This window comes from Dermacentor variabilis, chromosome 1 (assembly GCF_050947875.1).
Source record: "Dermacentor variabilis isolate Ectoservices chromosome 1, ASM5094787v1, whole genome shotgun sequence".
NCBI classification, from domain to species: Eukaryota; Metazoa; Arthropoda; class Arachnida; order Ixodida; family Ixodidae; genus Dermacentor; species Dermacentor variabilis.
In genome coordinates this window covers 96,353,622-96,361,073 of record NC_134568.1, presented here as the reverse complement: position 1 = coordinate 96,361,073, position 7,452 = coordinate 96,353,622, and the positions used below count along the sequence as shown (strand labels likewise).

Below are 7,452 nucleotides of genomic sequence, written 5' to 3'. Positions count from 1 at the left end.
CAAAATGAAGTATCTAGTTTTCACACATTATAGGCTTATCATGCTGTGCCACTGGTGTTGGCACTAACAGTGTGTACTCAGACACAAGAAACAACCAGCTGAATTTCTTGCACATGCAAGGCGCTCAAATCTCTCAGCATAAAAATGTATACTATGCTTAATCTAGAAATACGCCTCAGGATTTCTGCTGTTTACACCAATGTCCCTATGACAAAAATGAAGAGTGCCCGAAATTTGCGTTCATGAGAACAGTGCAGGCGCGTCCGCATTTCACGATAGCGCGCATGTACTCGTAACTTTTAAGCTGTTCCTTATATTGCCCTCAGCGACTATAAACACCTTCACAGCGCAGAAATAACTTCTGAAGAACCCACAAGATACGTGAACGAGGCAGAAAGGGCCGGAACCAAAACTCGCCCGCAACGCTTATGCACTGTTCACTTCAGAACATATGCATATTGCATGAAACGAGCACTTATACGCCTAGCACCACTGCGACACATTGCACGTGCATATCACAGTACACTTACGCTTCGTAAAAGTAAGAACCCTAGCGCTCGAACATTCTGTACGTGTTCGCGGTCACCAATGCGCATCGCAGCCGGCAAAACAGCTCACACGAAGCAAGACACAAACAGCACATTACGAATTCCTGCAATGAGACGACAATGAAGCTCATCGCTACACATCGTGTCATCACTTCTGAAACACAAGCCAGCACTGCACAAACGTGCAATCTTCGTATCGATGACGCGCGCACACACAACGCCTACGAACACTATATGCTGATGTGGGCGATCGCAAATCTTTTCATTTTGGCGCGTACCGAACTAGTGTGATGCTTAGAATGCAGGTGTGTGCGATGGCCTTCACGTTTGTAATGCACATGCAAAAAACGGCCTAAAACACACGAAATCGGCGGCTTCATTCCTTCCGATCCTCGCGTAAACACAACGCACATCCCTCTGTTTCCTTTGGTGATCGCACGTACTGAAGACTGTCAGGAAGAGTACCGCTGCTTGTTACGTTAGGCAAATAGCTTTGCAGGTGCTGAATAGCTCTTGCAATCATCACAATAAACCACACAAAAAACAAACGGCCGCTGAAGCCTAGGGGTCTAGGGCTTGCGCCCCGCTTCGCTTCGAACCAGCGCCATGGTTGTGCGGTCGCCGCACGGATAAGAAGCGTATCCCCGCAGGCTGGCTGTACCCGGTTTGGAGGAAAACCGGATATGACGTCGGCCAGTAGCGTTCTCCCTGCCCCCAGATAGGTACTTGTACGCCTAGGGAAAGACGCTGCTAGGTGCTGCTGCTAAATCCCTGTGGTTTCTGCCGGCTCACGTAGGTTGACGTTCACGTGGTCTTCTTACCCCTCGCTGGATCGTGTTCGGTCATGCCTTCCTTGCGCGGTGTCATTGTCGGCGACAGTCAGGTTAAATTCTTAAATAGGTCGCGCCTGCGCCTAATTGAGTCAATTAAAACCTGCACCTTCAGTTTTGCTGGCTACAATGCAGTGCGGCTGGCGAGAGCTGTCTCCACGATGCGTTTCGAGCGTGTCGATTTCGCCGTCCTTTATGTTGGCGGAAACGATCTTGAAAGCAACGTGGATCCACAAGAAATATGCGACAACATCAAGGTGAGTCTACTGAAATCACAAAATTCTAAACATTAAGCGCTGATAGTTGTGATTTCTTTTAAATTTTAGGCCTTGGTTGTTCGACTCCAACGAGACGTGGCCCCCGTCGTGCTTGTTTTCAAGGTGCTCCCTCGCTGCCTAGAAGGTGCTGATGCGGAGCAGAAAATGAAAAAGCGTCGCTTGCTTAACCGCAAATTGACGGCTACGCTGAAGCGCATGCCGTGTCTGCGGATTTTGAACCCCGAGGTATGCACCCACTTTTTCCAGCGGCATGCCGTTGCATACCGTCCGGAACATGCTTGGCTTATTTTTGACTCTGTTGAGAATGTTTTACTTTTTGTCGCTGCTCGCTGCGGTAGAAATGCAGATCGTTTGTCGTAGTTGTGTCTCCATTACAGAATCGCATTACTGCGGTGAACAAAGCAAGTGTTGAGGTACATACTGTGCGCACTTCACCCTTTGTTGGACGGTCGGAAATATTAGTCCCACTTTTCAGGGCAACTTCGCTGCTCTGTAGCGGTGAAATGTAATTCCAAGAATTGAACATTCCTGTGTGGATATATGTTTCTGAACCACTTTAAGCATATTTTTTTCGTCCATTTCTTTGTCAAACAACGCGATAGAACGATTACGCAGATTTACGTCCCTTTCTACAATGTTTAGTTTATTCTATCGCCTTCCTTCAAACCACCATAGCGGCAAATGGACTCTTTTGATCGAAATTCCGTGTTTTCATAATAGCTGGATTTTGGTGCGGTTAGATGCCTAAATTTCTGGTGCCCACAGCTACCAAAACAGGTGATCAAATTATTAGCATCGCGAACAAATCACATTGCTACATATGAGAACTGCATAGCCCTGAAGGATTTTCAAGAAGCATCTTTCTTCTAAGAACCCTTGCGATAGTGGAAAGCCCTGAATGAAGATTCTCATACAAAGCATGCTGGATAAGTATAATGACAACTTGCACAAACTTCATGTATAATGTACTGGCTAATCTGGCTGCTTGTAATCACATTACAGGTGACCACGAGTAGGTAGAAACGGGCCTTGAGGCTGTATAGTGGGACGTATTCCCACTTTTTGCTATTACAGAATGGTCAGCTTTGAGATTTTACGTTATGTGAAAAATACCGCACAAAAAAAAAGCACTTGTAATGTCTTGGACACAAAGCAATCTGTTCTCTGCTTGCTTCCATGAAAGGGTTAAGATGCGCACACTATTCAAAGGTAAGACCATGTTCATAGTTTCTAAAAAAAAAAAAACCCTTTTTGACTCTTCCTTGATCAGTGGATGGTGGCTGCTGCAGTCCTACCAATATTGGTCACTATGTATCTGGCACTGGATATGTGCTACTTGGCATGTGTCCAAATAGGAACTTGGATTACCGGTTAAGTGCAGCTCAACATGTACCACTGGGTAGACAAGCAGAACAAGAGGCAAGAAATTAAGTATACAACAGAAAATTTAAAAAGTCAGACACAGATAAGTCGGAAAGGCAGCCGAGTGTGGACAAAAATGAACTAGAGACCAGGGCATGCATTGAGTGTTGAGCTATAGAAGTGAATGAGTGATTACATTTTACTGAACATTACAAAGGCTTCACTTATAACCGATTTTCACGTATGCATGGAATCTGCTAACTTTTCTATGCAAAACTCTACCGGAAAGTATATATTGCATCGATTGGTTAATACATTTTCTAGCATATTTTCTTGTTTTCAGCCAACACACACATCCCCGTTATATGAAACAGATCACTGTAGATGGATGCCAGAAGCATATTACAAGAACCGTGAATTGGAAGCTGTTAGCTACCTGTGGCACAAAGTCATACTACATATAGTCTTTGTGTGCACATTGACTTCATATGTTTTACTAATTTGACTGGCTCCTATTACGCTCAGACTGGATAGCAATAACACACAGGCCACCTTACGTTTGAGCTACTTGAAAGCCTGCGAAAGCTGAAGGTACATTCATAAAAGTTCATAAGTCCATGGCATTAGTGAAAATTTTAAACCTTTTCTGTTACAGCCATGCGCTGTCAGAAGTGTCTCAATGCATTGCATTGGTTGAACAGGCACGTACTGGCTGTACCACTTGGATTTCAGCGTGCATGCGTAAGCTGGATAAAAAAATTCTACCATAGCTTGCATCCAAACTTTTGCTCACGAGTGGAAAATGCTGTTTCTGTTGTAATAGATGTGGCTTGCACGCAAGGCATGTGCATGCTAAATTTCTGGGTAAAAAAAAAAAAGCAAAGCTATGCTGCATGAACAGAAGGTGCTGCAGCCACATAACCTGACCTTTGATCTTCAGTGCGCTCACATATTGAAGGGATGGAACTAAGTGAATGTCTTTTAAATGCTTGATTTCAGCCAGTTAAATTTGCCAACACGGGGATTCAAACCATGGGTGTCCATCTGCTGTTAGGCTGGACTCTATTTAATAAGAACACTAACTACTGCATTCATTGGTGCTGACAGATATCAAGTCAGTTGTAGCTCAGCATACTGTATTCCGTTTGTCACCAAAATGCTTGAGAACCACTTGAGATCCTTCGATGTCAGCATCCTCATAATCAGTGGGCAGCCCATAAGAAAAATAGACAAGGTCAATCTTGAATGGTATCCTTGCAAGTGCAGAAAGTTCTTGAGATATGGGATCAGGTGACACGAGCAAGTGTAAGAAGGCTAGGCCACAGAAACTCTCGTTTCTGATTTGTGCACTATTTGTTCAGCCACTTTAAGATGTGAGGAGCCTAGACATATAAAAGACTAGGTAGGAGCAAGCAACTTGAATGCGCTACCAAGCAAAAAAATGTGCAAGTGTAAGCTGTTCATTTTGACTCTAAAGGCACGTTCACACCGAAGACGGGGCGGCTAAAGCAGGCAAACCTCCTCGCCAGGCGCAAAATGAGGTGGCGAGTCCAATCACTCGCGGACCAATTTTTTTCCTGCCCGCTGGAGCCTTCCGCTTTGCCGCAGCCATTCGGAACACCAGACGACGGTGGCGCAGTAACGACGCCGGTGTGCCCGTGATGAGGATGGACGACCGGTGCCACGAGATGGCGAGACGTGCGCCACAAAAACATTAGATGCTCCGCCTCCTCGGCGGTGCGTGCAGCCACGCAAGCTGTCCAGTCTGAACAGGCCCGCACGCTCACCGCGTTGAAAATACGCCGAATGTGCCTGCAATGTCCATGTTTGTGCTCCAGGCTGTACATATCGCAGTGATCTGAATACATTACAAACATTTGTCCCAATTGCGCTGCTTTTTTTTTTCCCCCTCCAGCGTCGATTTCTCAATGCATCAAAGAAGCCGAGGCGCCCCATGTTTGCTGACGATGGGTACCATGTGCACAGGGGCCGAGGAATCGACCAGTTGGCAAAGATCGTTGTTAATGGTCTTGCTCAGCAGTTTGGCCATTGTGTCAAGTCACCTGCACGTGCTGAACCAGGCGCTCTCTACAAGGCAGTCAAGTGCTGCTTCTGCAACACCAAGGGCCACAAGTCATATGAATGCATGAAGTTTTGTAGGCCAGCTTATCGGCACATGTCAACACAGCACTAAATGTTGCCTGCCATCAAACGGCCCTTTTCAGGGCCACCCATGCGTTGTCCGGCAGGCTTGAGGTGCTCCTGACCGTTGCCCTCTCAATTTTCCTGTTTAGCTAGGAATCGCTTTGCTTAGCAAGGTATGTCAGGAAGGTAAGGATGCACATCTGGCATAATGCTAGAATTTTTCCTTCCAATTCCATACTTATAGTTTCTGCAATAACATATGCAGAGCACTGCTGAGACCATGCAGTGCAAAAGGGATAAGAATTGTAGTATAACTGTTACTCATAGTGAGGGTGTTTGTACAATATGCAGTACAATATACAGGGTGTTTCAGCTAACTTGTGCCGAGGCTTTAAAAGAGAAAGAACGAAAGAAATTAAGCCTGCAGTACTCTAATGCAATCAGTTCAGTAGACTGCCCTTTAGAGCAACTTTTAAATACTGACTGCTTATTGAGAAATATCTAACTGCTTCATTTTTATGAAGATAGCCGCTGTGGTTATTTTTTCAGCACAAAAGAAAGTGCACGAAATTGGAAAAAGTACCATGCCACTATGCACTTTTGAACAGTGACGCGAGTGCTCTCATACATGCTTTAAACAAATGAACAATGTGGCATGTAGACAGGATGTAAACAATATGCAGATCCAACACACTGAAAGTTATTTAAGCTTTCTTTGCTGTTTGTGTTCATTGATGGCATTTGGAAGCGATGTATTAAATGTTACCTTGCGTGCACCACTTGTGTTTGCAGTACACAGGGAGAAATGCGCTCCAACGCTCGAGGTGGTGTTGTGCACCATTCATATCCTGCAAGAGTAGTGGCACTGTCATTTCCTCACACGGCGCATCGCATGATGTGTGAGGTAGAGAAATCCTTTTATTGAATCCTTAGGAGAAATAGTTGCTGTTACGTCCTGTGCCCGACAGCGCCTGCGCCTGCTGCGTGTACACAGGCTTATGTCACACAGCATGGCCTCCCAGTGTTGCAGTGTGGGTACATTGTTTGAAGTTTCGATGCTGGACCACCACTTGCGTACTGTCATTTTGACGCCGTGGTGCTGTATTGCAGCTTTGCATCTGCACATCCTGTGCCAATTGTTGGCATGGACACACTTGCCATGTTTATTTTTCATAAATAGCATAAACATGCCATACCATACCTTGAATTATCATTATAATATTTTTAATTTGCCCACAACTGTCACCATGTCTAGTTGTAGTGCTTTCTTTTCCATACAAAGGGTGCTTTCTGACTGCATCTTTACCTTCTCCCGTGATCATTCAGCGAGCACAAAGGTAAGCACTGCAGCTTCTGCAATACTTTTGTCTGGGCACACTACTCCCAATGTATCCTTAGCACTGAAATAAAACACCGCTCGTTGCTCAAAGCAGCTTCAATATAGATTCTAATCGGAACAATAGGCATAGACATGTGGCAGTATACAACTTTCTATAGCCATAAAAGGCAAGCTAGCATAGTGCGGCATCTCTATGCTCGTAAAAGCATTCAACTCCATGTATCTCCAAATAACTAAGCTCAAGCAGACACTGTCAAAATCCGCGCTTGTCACGGTGAGTTGGTGCGGGAACTTGAAGGTGTCGCTATTCCTTCACTTTTGTGTCTTATGTTTTTGCTGAGGCTCTTGCCACAGTTAAAGTTGCTCTTGTGGTATTTTAGAAGGGTAATTTACTAATCACCTAGGCGATGTCATTTCCTTCATTTGGTTGCACTGTATGCATCAGTGCAATAAATGGGTCGAACGGCTTACTACGAAATGTTGCCAGGCCTTTTTGGCACGACACTCGTAGATAACATTTTGGTGCAGCTTGGGCGAGACCGAAAGAGAGAAATTGATGCATACAAGCACAAAGGCCAGGCACTGTTCCCTTGCGGCCTGCACAACTACTAGAGTAGCAGCTAGTCTTCTCAATTCATACTATGCATCACAAAGTGAAACATTGCAAGAACTGTAGCTTGGTTGATGAGAAAAGGCACAGCTGCAGCTGAAATATGTGGTGTGATCAACATGTACAAGGTTACGATACTCTTCATCCTTTTTGTATTTGCGACTTTTTAAACTTTGCCCCCAATCTGATTACAGCTTTCCAGAGGGAATTGTTGCAAATCCTCCCATGCACCTGCCATGTACATTGCCCCTCCTCAAGATGGCAGCAGCAGCAGTGGAACAGTTGAAGAGGCGAAGAAAGGTTGACATTATAATAGGTTGTATGTAAATAAAACTTATCG

The 7,452-nt window shown here is 45.0% G+C and overlaps 1 long non-coding RNA gene across 1 annotated transcript; it reads left to right on the top strand.

Annotated features, from left to right (window-relative positions):
* Positions 1-1,269: 1,269 nt before the first annotated feature.
* On the top strand, positions 1,270-7,452 carry LOC142581234 (uncharacterized). Its single transcript, XR_012828285.1, has 3 exons — positions 1,270-1,635; positions 1,705-6,500; positions 7,307-7,452. It is a non-coding gene; the product is annotated as an uncharacterized LOC142581234 (long non-coding RNA).